Consider the following 12,812-nt stretch of genomic DNA (forward strand, 5'->3'; position numbering starts at 1 on the left):
TGTTTGACTTGGGGACTTTACATTTCACACGCAAAACTCAGGTATCAGTGAGGATGGCTGATGAGTGCTATGTAGGATATGTTACCTCTCATATATTATGAATTGTTGTTTATGACTTCATGGTGACTTGTGTGTGACTACGCAGTTGTCTGACATGTGTACATGTTTGGTACGTACTGTGTTTGAGACTTGGGGCCAGATGTAGGAAAATGCCAATTTGCGACTTGCAAATTGCGAGTCCCTGCGACTCGCAATTTGCAACTCGCAAATTGGTATGCAGAACAGTGTCTCAGACACCGTCTGCGAGTCGCTATGGGGTCGCAATGACCCACCTCATTAATATTAATGAGGTGGGTTGCAAATTGCGGCCCCATAGCGAGTCTAGGCACTCGCAAACATGGAGGCCTGCTGTCGGCTGCACTTAAAAAAAAAAACGAAACCTTTAGTTTTGGTATTTTTTCAGGGCAGGTAGTGGTCCCCTGGACCACTACCTGCCCTGAAAAAATGGTTTTGGGTCCATTCGCAAAGGGGAAGGGGTCCCATGGGGACCCCTTCCAATTTGCGAGTGGGTTACCATCCACTTAAAGTGGATGGTAACTGCGATATCATTTGCGACCGCATATGCGGTCGCAAATGGTATTGCATGCCACTCCAAATCGCAAATAGGAAGGGAACACCCCTTCCTATTTGCGATTCTGAAATGCATATTGCGAGTCGGTCCCAACTCGCAATATACATTTCTGCATCGGGAAATGCGATTAGCGAGTCGCAAACGGCAATTTTTGCCGTTTGCGACTCGCTAATCGTTTCCTGCATCTGGCCCATTGTACCTTAATTCCACCCATGAAATGTTTGGTACACATCAGTTTGACTCATTACAATTACCTATGTTACTTGTTTTGCTGTGGTGGATCTGCTGCCCTGGCTGCATGTGTTCACATATTTTCAGATGTCTATTCCACAGAAGTGTCCTTTTCAAGTGTGTGGACATGTGTACCCTGTGTCAGGATTAAGCTCCATGATGTCACGGTTTCGGGCAGGTCTAGTGAGGACTCTGTTAGGGGCACCTCTTGAGTTTATAGAGTATCTCACAAGGAGGTAGTGTACCAAAGCATCAGTGCAGATAAAGGCATACAAGGGGAAATGACAGCTATAGTAAGGCAGAGAAAACAGAAAAGTGAAGGCAGAGCAACCTTAGTGCGAACAAATATGGAACGGGTCAGAAATGGACAAACATGCTGGGGTTATCACTAAGGTTGTACACAGGGTAGGGCTCAAAACTTCCCACAGCAACAGGGAACATCAATGCCTCTGTGCAGACTACTCTTACAGATAGTCACCATGCAATCAACATAGAAAGGAGGCAGCAGAAGTGATTCTGTCTTTGGACCCTTAGGGCACAAACAAGGATTGTACTTACATACACAAGACTAGCCCTTGTGGGTGCAGCTGGAGACACAATGGCCATTCCTGGAAAACAGCCATAGCACACTGTCCCTGTCAGGCACTAAAAACGACATGCAACACTAGACAAAGGATGGGGGCTGGATTTGCCTCCTGGAACACATGTGCCAAACCAAGTACAAAGGAAAACACTTCTACACAGGTGAGGACTGATAGTACACTTACCAGACACGATAACCCAAGAGGAAGCAGAAACAGAAGGAAGAACCTAGGAGGCAAAGCCAGGAACGGGGAACAGGCTCAGGCTGACGCTAAGGGAGGAACAGGTCTGGGAAACAGAAAGCAGGCTAGGGCTGAAACAAACAGGAACAAGGCTGAGAAACAGGGAGTAGGCTCTGACTGGAACAAGTAGGAACAGGACTGGGAAAACAGACAGCAGGTTCAGGCTGAATCAGGACTATAACACAATCCAGCAAGGGGTCTGTAACACAAAGGAATTGTACTCCAATGCACAATGAGGAGCTTCAAGGAATGGCAGCTTATAAGCAGTTCCAGGCAGCAGCAAGGCCAGGGCAGAGTCACATGACTGGGCTGCACAAGAGAGGTCACAGGTGTGTGCAGATTCAGTCTCTCACAAGTCCTGGAGGAGAGAATCCAGTATAAAGGGACAACTGGACTTTTCCCATAGGAAGCAATGGACAGAAGATTTCAGGTCTTACCTATTACCAGGCCGTGCATTATGTAATCTGAAGTCCATGGAAGCTAATGTAGTTCTTCTATAGCATGCCATATGGAAAAGGAAGCAAACAGGAGTCAGAAAGGGACTCTGGGTTAGTGGTAATGATGATTCCCAGGGTACAGATAGTCCGCTTAAAGTGCCCCCTAGAGATGGGAAGGCAGAGACGTAACATATGGCAGTGGCAGGACTGATTTCCGGGGATGGACTGTGCAGGGCATGTGTTGTGAACATTGCTTTTCATACCTGGGACACTCATGCTATCGATTTTCACAAATGATGCCCACCTTGTCAGACAAGCTCCTTGCAGAGATTGCAAGTGTCACACTTACTAATGTCAGGGGTCTGTTCATACATTCCTGTTTCCACTGATATTTCACATCCACTGCCTCATTTATGGGGTGCTTATTTACCTTATAGTTGTGTGTCATGTGCTACAGTAGACCATGTTGGCAACGTGGATGTGAGTCATATGCTGTTGTCCATTGGTTTGGCCCTTTAGATGTGAAATTCAAGAGATGTGTATTTTTTGTATGTGTGTGATGTTTGCTCTACAATCATATGCATCAAATGTGATGTTGCATCAGAAGTAGTCAGATTTGTCTTTGTAACATGCTCCCTGAGGTAATACTCACATTCCTAAGGAACATGTGATGGAGAATGGAGAAACCAGAGCAGGATTGTGTGATCAAGTAAGGTGTTTATTTACATATCTTAACAAGGTATGAAGATTGACTATTAAGTGAAAATGTTTTGTACAATTTACTGTCTGGGACGCATTCCTGCAGCTGTGGTCTGCTGTTCCCCCTCATTTTCCCTGCCATCATCCTCCTTCTCCTCCTCCTCAGGTAGTTCTTGGTCTGGCTCATATAAAGGGATGTTCCTCCTCACACAAATGTTGTGCAGGATAGCACAAGTCAGTATAATTTTACACACAATGTGTGGAGCATATAGTAGGCTGCCTCCTGTGATGTCCAGGCACCTGAATCTGGACTTCAGGATGCCAAAGGTCCTTTCCACAATGGTGTGTGTCCTCCAATGTGCCTCGTTATAGGTTTGCTCTGCTGCTGTGTTTAGGTTGGGGAATGGGGTCATCATCCATGGCTGGATTCCGTAATCCTGATCTGCTGCAAGAGGTAATAGGAGTGAGTATTTTGTTAGTGCTTTCAACAGGAATGTCATATAGCATGGCAGTTGATATCTTGTGTCGTCTGTGACTCATATGTGTTTGTAGTATTGTGTGAGATCCTGGGCTTCTGTGAGGTTTTATCTGCAGTGGGTTGTTTGACATGACAACTTGTGTTTGGCTCATTGACCTGGGATCTCTGTATCAGTATGTATGTACCATGCATTGTGTAGTGTCCAACATGTTTTAGTGTGCTTTCACTGGAGGGGACATGATACTTCCACACGCACAATGGATTCAGATGTGGTGGTAACATGGTTGCACTACATGGCCTGGACTTCCATTCCATTTAGATTTATGTCATTGCATATGAAATGTGACAGTGAGGCCCTTTGATTTTGCTAGGTGACAATGCACAACAAATCTCCATAAGTTGGCAGCACTGAACTGTTCAGTATTGACAATGCACAATTGTCCCATGTGTGACTTGTTTCTAAGCAAGCCTTTGTTGTTCCCTCTGCCAGTAGCTCATGTGCAACCATGCACCTACACTACCGAACTTGCTCCAGGAAACCTGGCTAACTGCCTTGTGGAGGTGGATGTATCTGTGCAGGAAGGACCATCTCCCTGTACATTTGCTATTTTGATGGATACTTGGCTCTTTCAGTGTGTGCAGCAGTGTGCAGTTTGCATTAGTGCCACATCAATATGTGTTCATAGCACAGTCCACTTCCCTACTGCAACCTGGAAACGGCACCCCAGGAGTGATGTATGATGTTGGGACTGCCTCAGTATTTCTGTGTCACCTACATCTGAGTCAGCATCATCATGCTATGTGTCTCATGGTGTTAGACCTGCTGCAACACACATTGCATACCCCTTCCACGCTACATACTGTTTGGGAGAGTGGCCTATTGTCTATGTGGCTTAATGTCATTGTAAACGGTTCATCTTCCAAGTTGTACTTCCAGTGCAGGCCATGTCATTGTCACTGTGGGCTTTGACATTGGTCCCTTGTTGCTCTAGAGTGGCAGCTAATGTTTGTGGCAGCTGTCATTTGTCCAGCGGTGTGTATCCCATTATGTCAGGGTGTACAATATAACTACCAGTGTCACACCTCAGTGTCAGCCTGCCCACGAGTCAATGTAGTGGTGTATGTTTTGTGTGACCTACAGGGTTGTTGTGCTGTGGGTATATTCCTAGGTTTATTGACTTACCGACAAGAAGGCCATTGCCATATTGTCTGTCCTGGAAGTACTGATTGATCCTGCTGTGGCGGAATATGAATGAATCATGGACACTCCCAGGATACTTGGCCAAGATGCTTGTGAAAAATCCCTGGTGGTCAACTATGGCCTGCACATTGATGGAATGCCTGTGCTTTCTGTTCCTGAATAGGTGCTCTATTGCTGCAGGTGGGATGATTCGGACATGGGTTCAGTCAGTTGCACCGAGTACATGCGGGAAGCCATGGATTTGATAGAAACCCTGTTTTATCTCCTGCTGCATCTGCTGGGTGTCGGGAAGCTAACACCTTGGGCAGGAAGGCCAAGAATGAGGGCTGTGATAGCCTAGCGACGAGGGCACCTGTTGTCTGGAAGGAGCCACTTGCCAACATATGCAGGACAGCTAGCAGCTTGGTCACCGGTGGTATGTTGTGTGGTGCCTGCAGGTTAGCTGTTAGTTGTGGCTCAATATGATGCGGCAGCTGCTGTATGGCATGCCAGTTGAGTCGATACCTCCGGATGATGTCCAGTTCCCGAGGCCATGGAGGGTTGTCCTGTTTCTGAAAAGTCTCTCCTGCCTTCTGCGATGCCTTTGTGGGCTGCGTTGGGGAAGTGGTGGCTGTTGCCGTTGGTCCTGTGCTTGGCGTTGTCTTGCAAGCAGCATCAGTAGCACCTCCATATTGTCCTGTTGGTCTGTAATGTTGCTTGTGTGTGTTTTCCTTAAGTAGTGGTGTGTTTTCCTCATTTTAATGCCTGCCCTGACACAGGTGTTACATTTTTATGCAAATCAGGTTTAGAGTCATTTTTCGGGTCTGCCTCCCCTGTGCATCATTTTTGCCCGGCTGGATAAATATGGTGCTAGGGTGTTTGAGTCATTTTTTGGACGGGAACACCTATCTTGCATCTCATTGATGTAAGGTTGTTTCACGCCTCCTTAAAATTAGGTTAACTCCAAATTTTTTATGCTAGACGGGTCTAGCATCAAAATATAAATATGGAGTTAAGTTTGTGCTGGATTTGCGTAAAAAAAATGACACAAATCCGGCGCAAACAGAGTATAAATATGGGCCTGAGTTCATGAGTCCAATGAAGTTTCTTCAGCCAAGGTTCTCTCAGCTGCAGCCTCAGCTCTCCTCTGCCTCTCCTTGAGCTTCCTTTTCCTCTGCCTCCATGTTTAACCTTGCCATTTGCAATTTGAATTCTCTCTCCTCCCTCCTTTCCTCTGCAGTCAGACCATGGCTAGAGACACTGCTCCCTGGTTTAGCAGGGGGTGCAATTCCAGGGGTAACATCCCTGCTGGTGGCAAATCCTCTGAGGGGCCATCCTCTGGCTCCTCCATCTCAACATTCTCTTGTGAACGGACTTCTGCCCAGGCCCTCAGCACCTTTTGGTACTCCTTCCTGGAGGCACCCCGAGTAGAAACTCTCATCACTTGCAGAACCCCTTCAGCTGGCTAACAGTGTATGTCTCCAGCTTGGCTAGGTCAAACTATCCAGCTCCTGATTAAGACCCAGCCAGAGACATGTTATATGAAAATTTGATTAAACTGGCAAGCAGGAAAATGTAATTGCAGAAAAAGAGAAAAAATCCAGTTGACCGTCAACTGTGGGTAGGTACTGCACACATAGCTATTGTATGTTACTGCACAAATACAAGTCCTATCCCACCGCTGATCACCATTGTTAGAAATGGGGTCTCTAGTTGGCAGAGGTATACACCCTTGTCAAAATAGGGATCACAATCCTAGTCAGTGTAAGTCACACACAATCCAAATTATCCTATGCCCATCCTCTGGTAGCTTGGCCCTGAGCAGGCAGGCTTAATTTAGAAAGCAATATGTAAATTATTTGTGCAATAAATCATGCACAATCATCCACAAAATGACACCACACAGGTTTGGAAAAATAGAAAATATTTATCTGATTAAGTTAAGGTCAAAACAATCAAGATTTGACCTTAATTTAATCAGATAAGTATCTGATGAAATATCACTTTTGTAATGATAAGAAGAGTCTTTGGTTCTTAAAAGCAACAAGTGTCTCTTGCAAGCACAAAGTACCTGGTTTGCATCACAATTACACGCACGAAGACCACAGAGGAGGAGATACGTGGAAAAAGCTAGGTGTGCGTCAGTTTTCCAGGCGCACAAAGATGACACGTGAATCCTCTTTGCGATGCAGGGTCTTTTGACGCCCAGGGACGATGTGTGGAAATCCTGGATGTGCGGGACAAAGTCACAGCTGTTGCGTTGATCGAGTGGGGATGCGGCGGAATTTCTGCTGCACAGCTGGAACTGCATTGATTCCTCTTGCAGGAAGTCCGGCTGCGTCATTCCGGCTTGGCGATGCGTCGATCCGGTGGGCTGTGCATCGAAGTTTTGGTCACAACGTTAGTGCTGCGTCGATCTTTACTAGGCGGTGCCGGCCTGCATTGTTCCGGTTCAGCGATGTGGTGATTTTCACACTGCTGGACAGGCTGTGCATCAATTCTGGCAGGCTGTGCATCCATTTTCGCCGCACAAGGAGTTTCCTTGCAGAGATTAAGTATTTTTGGCCCTGACACTTCAGGAACAGGAAGAAAGCTCAATCCAAGCCCTTGGAGATCACTTCTCAGCAGAGCCAGTGGCCAGCAAGGCAACAGCAAGGCAGAAGTCTTTTACAGCAAAGCAGTCCAGGTGAGTCCTTTGGCCAGTCAGGCAGCTTCTCTTGGCAGGTTGTAGGTTCTGGTGCAGAGTGTCTGTTCCAAGAAGTGTCTGATTTGGTAAGGTCAGGGACCCAGTTTACATACCCAAAAGTGGGGGAGACTTCAAAGAGTGGTGTTGAAGTGCACAAGGTCCCCTTTCAGTACAACTCTGTCTGCCAGGGTCCCAGTAGGGGGATTGACAGTCCTTTATGTGAGGGTAGGCCACTGTCCTTAGAAATATGTGTCAAACCGTCCATCCTTCCAGCCCAGGAAGACCCATTCAGTATGCAGATGTTTACAGGTGTGACTGAGCATCCTGTGTTTGTGGTTGTCTGGGTAAAATGCACAAGGGAGCTGTCAACCAGCCCAGTCCAGACGTGGATTGGAGACATGCTCTAAGGCACAGAAGGATTTAAGTGCAGATAAATGCTCACTTTCTAAAAGTAGCATTTCTAAAATAGTAATATACAATCTAACCTCACCAGTCAGTAGGATTTTGTATTACCATTCTGGCCATACTAAATATGACCTGTTTACCCCTTTCTAATCAGAATTTACCACTCAAACAGTTTATGAGGGTAGCCCTAATGTTAGCCTATGAAAGGAGCAGGCCTCACAGCAGTGGAAAACAAATTTAGGAGTTTTCCACTACCAGGACATTTAAAACACACAGATGTATGTCCTGCCTTTTACCTACACAGCACCCTGCCCTCTGGGTTACCTAGTACCTATGTGAGGGGTGACGTAACTGTAGAAAAAGGGGAGTTTAAGAATTGGCAAGTACTTTTAAATACCAAGTCAAAGTGGCAGTGAAACTGCATGCACAGACCTTGCAATGGCAGGCCTGACACATGGTTAAGGGGCTACTTATCTGGGTGGCACAACCAGTGCTGCAGGCCCACTACTAGGATTCAATCTACAGGCCCTGGGCACATGTAGTGCACTTTACTAGGGACTTACAAGTAGATCAAAATGCCTATTCGGTAGGAACCAATGCCACCATGTTTTAAGGGAGAGAGCATATGCACTTTAGCACTGGTTAGCAGTGGTAGTGTGTGCAGAGTCCTAAAACCAGCAAAAACAGTATCAAAAAGTGGAGGAAGGCAGTTGGGGGAGAACACCCTACGGCTGTCAGGTCTAACACAGGGTATGCTAGGAGTTGCATCTGTATTACTCCACATGTGTCCCAGAGGTTTGTCCATGCATAAGTCCCCCACCTCCCAGCAGATGTGCCCATAGAGGGAGAGTAGGGTGCACTGAAAATCCAGATGCTCCTCCACCCAGGACAAAGCACTCTCAGGTGTGTTGAAGAAAAGGGTCCCATCATTATAAATGACCTAGAGGAGGGCTGTGAACTGTAGTTTTTATTATACTTGCATAGCCCTGAGCTTCTTCTTCAGTGTGCAAGACACGAGCAGCACTGTTGCTAAACTTTGAGAGTGTAATCTGGAAAGGGCATGACCAGAGCAGATCCACAGTGGAGCTTTCCAGCTTTCCTGGTATTGCATAGGACAGCATCCCTGTCTATGTAATACAGGAGTCACACATTCGTGACTCATGGGGGGGACTAGTAGAGGTCGGGTCCTCATGGACCAATGGGTCCTTTCCACTACAAAGCAGGAGGGACGCTAAGTCACAGGCAGACATATTTGAAGCCAATGGGTAATGAAGCAGACAGGGTGAGACCCGTCAGTATCCTCCAGAATCTCCACAATTTTCATGTTGTTTCACCTGGATCTTCCCTCTGAGTCTTCAGCCCTCAATCAAAAATGCTCACTTTACACTGGAGGGCCATGAGTGCAGTTTGCTGAGATTGCACAGCACCTTGCACTTCCCAGAGGTGGCTCTCCGCTTCAGTTACTCTGTCGACCATGTTGCATAAGTCCTGCTGCAGTAACAACAGGTTGATGCTGAGGTCACCTATTTTGTCTTCTAGGGAGGACCTTGAATATTGGATGACTTGGGGTATAGAGGCTGTAGTGTCTTGCTAGGCAGGAGCCCTGAATCGTGACACTCCTGCTTTTCTGCTGTAGAAGTAGGCCTAGCAAATGTATCTATTTTGCCGTGGGAAGGGAGAGTGGTTAATTTGTCTTCGCCCATGATGGGTGCTCCAGTTGTGACCAGGTTAGGTTTACAAATACCCTTTAATTGGCCAGGGCTTGGGAGACTGTACTCCAAACTGGAAGAGTGGATGGACTACCGAATTGGAACCCCCCTCAGTGAACAATCAACTTTGCAGCTATCTCCACATGTGCCAGTGAAGCTTAACAGCAGTGAGGGGAGGTTAGGCCAAAATGATCACAAATGGCCCTTGCAGAGGGCGTCTTATGAGAGGGTGTTATTTCATTGCTGGGAGAAGCAAGACAGTGATCATGGAGGTCCCTCACTCAGGGCCAGATGTACGAAGCCTTTTGCATGTCGCAAACTGCGAAAAACGCAGTTTGCGGCATGCAAAAGGCAGAACGCGATGCTCATCCCCAAATTGCAACTCGCAAATAGGAAGGGGTGTTCCCTTCCTATTTGCGACCGCATCGCCATTCAGAGTTGCTTTGTGACCGCGAAGGCAGTCTCAAACCAACTCGCAGTTACCACCAGTGTCACACTGGTGGTAACTCATTCACAAAAGGGAAGGGGTCCCCATGGGACCCCTTCCCCTTTGTGAATGCCGAAAAAAATATTTTTTCAGAGCAGGCAGTGGTCCATAGGACCAAATGGTTTCGGTTTAGTTTTCATTTTGCAGCTCGTTTTCCTTTAAGGAAAACGGGCTGCAACATGAAAAAAAAAACTGCTTTATTTACAAAGCAGTCACAGACATGGAGGTCTGCTGACTACAGCAGGCCACCATCCCTGTGAGTGCAGGGACTCGCTATGGGGTCGCAAACTGCGACCCACCTCATGAATATTGATGAGGTGGGTCTTTGCTACCCCATAGCGAGTCGCAGAAGGTGTCTGAGACACCTTTCTGCATCCAATTTTGCGAGTTGCAAATTGCGAGTCGGTCAGACTCGCAATTTGCAAGTCGTAAAATTGAAGTTTCCTACACCTGGCCCCTAATCCAGTCCCTGTGCAGCCTGCACCACTGCTCCTTTCTATGCAGTGTGTCTTTGTTATGATTAGCCAGATGTTGGCTTACATGGGCTACAATTAAACTATTAGCTGGGGTTGGCTAGCCAATATAACAACTGAGGGGTCATAGACTGTAGAAAGCAGTGCCATTAGTGTTACAGACCGTCGCAGGAGGCAAGTGCACAGAAGCCCAAGCACATCACCACATATTGCTGCCACATGTCTAGACGCTGGAACAAACAGAAGGACTGCTCGCTCTGTAACAGAGCTTTATCCTGGGGCTGCTAACATCGTACCTTGTACAGGTAGCTCCAGTGTGTGCTCGGGTTGTCCACCCAGCAGCGCAATGGGGTCACAACTAATGAGTCTGTCTCCAGCATGCGGTCGCAGAGTATTCTTTTTCTATTCCTTTTGCTCTCACATACTGATGACTGGCGGGCTTAGTTTTTGCCCTTCCCACCAATACTGCTTCACCGGGTGGTTTTCATGGTCACGGTCTGGGCCCAGTACAGAGCCCGGCCTCCGCCTCACACCATTGCCTGCACCGTGATGTTCGTGATCTGCCATTCCTTCACCTGGCAAGCTAGCAGCTCAAATTTCTAGCTCCGTTCCAGGGCCACACTCGCTTACAGCCAGCAGTCAGCTTCAGATCTCGCTGCTCCTCTATCCCTGTCAGACAGCCGGCACAGCGGCAGCCCGGGCCCAGTCACTTCTTCAGCACTCAGTCATCCCTCCGCTCACCTCGTGGCGCTGGCATTGCCACTGCCATCTTGGACTCGATTATACCCAGTCCGCGAGCCGACCCAGATAAGCCCGGGCGAGGACACAGTAGCTAACTCGTCAATGCTACCCAATTAAACATTGGCCAGGGTCTCGGATTATGTTAGATGGTGTGAGGCCGGTACACAGAGCTCAATTGCAAGCATTCACCATCTTTGGCAACTAACCGTGCCCCCTCAAACTGTGACTTCTGGCTGGTGCTTTGTACTTTCAAGGTGCTTTTTGCCTCAAAAATATAAACATTATATCTACAGATCCCTTCGCTAACTTTTGAATATTTAGGTGTTTTTAACTTAATAATTTTTCTTGATTTTGTTAACTGGGTTGTGAATTTTATTTGTGTTGAGCTTTTGACTATAAAATAGTTTAGTACTACTTAACAAGCATTTCTCTGGGAAATTGCCTCCTGCTACTACCTTGGTTATCTAGAATTGCACAGAGATTCTTTTAGAACTGTGTTGTGCCCTAGCCAGATTGTGTTTATTAAGTTGATAGGTGGATCTCTCTTGCAAATTAATGACCGAATTTCTGACAAATATCATGGCAAATAGGTGTGGGGTTTGATTATTTTTCTATTCACTGTGCATGACTGCGCTTTCCAATATTCTCTCATCTTTCTATCCCGGGCATTCTGGATCACTGACAATGGATGCATACTCATAGCACTACTTCATGGGCAATTTCAATTTAAAATCTAACACACTTTATAACTTATAGCACCCAAATAATAGGGGCTGCAGACCAATGCTTTCATAAGTTCGCCTTTGTTTCATCATTTATTTCTGTTTCAGCAAATATATTCTTCCATAATGATCGCTGATTAACGTTACATAATAATTTCCACATACTGAAACATACTAAAATAAGATTTCGCAAGGGAAGGATGTCTCAAAAAATCAAACAAGAGCTTTGCTGTAAACAGTTTTGAGAATGCTTGTCTTCCATAGGTCTTTACTAAGTTAGAGAATGTCTCTGTAACGCCTACCAGAAAGGCATCTTTACTTCTTTAGAGGACAAACACCAATCACATTGGTGTACTCGTTCTTTCATTGATCTACAATACTCTACATTTCTAATGTATTACCATGTAATATTACTGTAAACATGCAGCAGCTTGGGGTTGCTTGCCCTTGCACAGGAAAGAACCTTTCCCAATAGAAATCACTTGACATCGGAAGATGGCGAAGCATTAAACTGACTCCTGCTGTGAATTACCCAAAGGTCATATTCATAGATTTCATCGTACTTTATTTGGCAATTTTATCGGACAGCAGAAAGAGAAATAGCCACTCTTGTGGCGCCGATCTGATTAAAGCATTTTGCACCTTGTGATTCTGTAGAAGAGGGCACAGCAATCACCTCATTTTATTGCTGTAAAGACTGTCTCTCCGTTTCCGGTGTAAAGGACGTGCGCACCTATGCAATCAAATCATGAAGGAGCCAATACCCAACTAAACATGTGTTTACTAGAGGAAGCAATGTGAGAAAATCTACAGGCGCATCTTATGAGGAAATGTTCATAGAAAACTGACGAGCATGAGGGCTGAACAATAAGTTAATTTTCATTACCTCACTCGCCTTGGTTCTTAACAAATGAGGCCCCTTGCCTCCAACAGACCCCTCCCTCATCTGAATAAAAACTCCTTTCACCCTCTCCTAGCCCTGTTCTTTTTTTGTCTCCTTTGGACTTACCTTATTCTGTTGTCTCCCTTCATGGAGTGGCCTGGGAGACTTCGTTGTTGACTTATCTGCCGTGAGCGGAGCTCCGGACAGTGGCTTCATGGCTGGGTGG

This window comes from Pleurodeles waltl, chromosome 5 (genome assembly GCF_031143425.1).
Source record: "Pleurodeles waltl isolate 20211129_DDA chromosome 5, aPleWal1.hap1.20221129, whole genome shotgun sequence".
NCBI lineage: Eukaryota > Metazoa > Chordata > Amphibia > Caudata > Salamandridae > Pleurodeles > Pleurodeles waltl.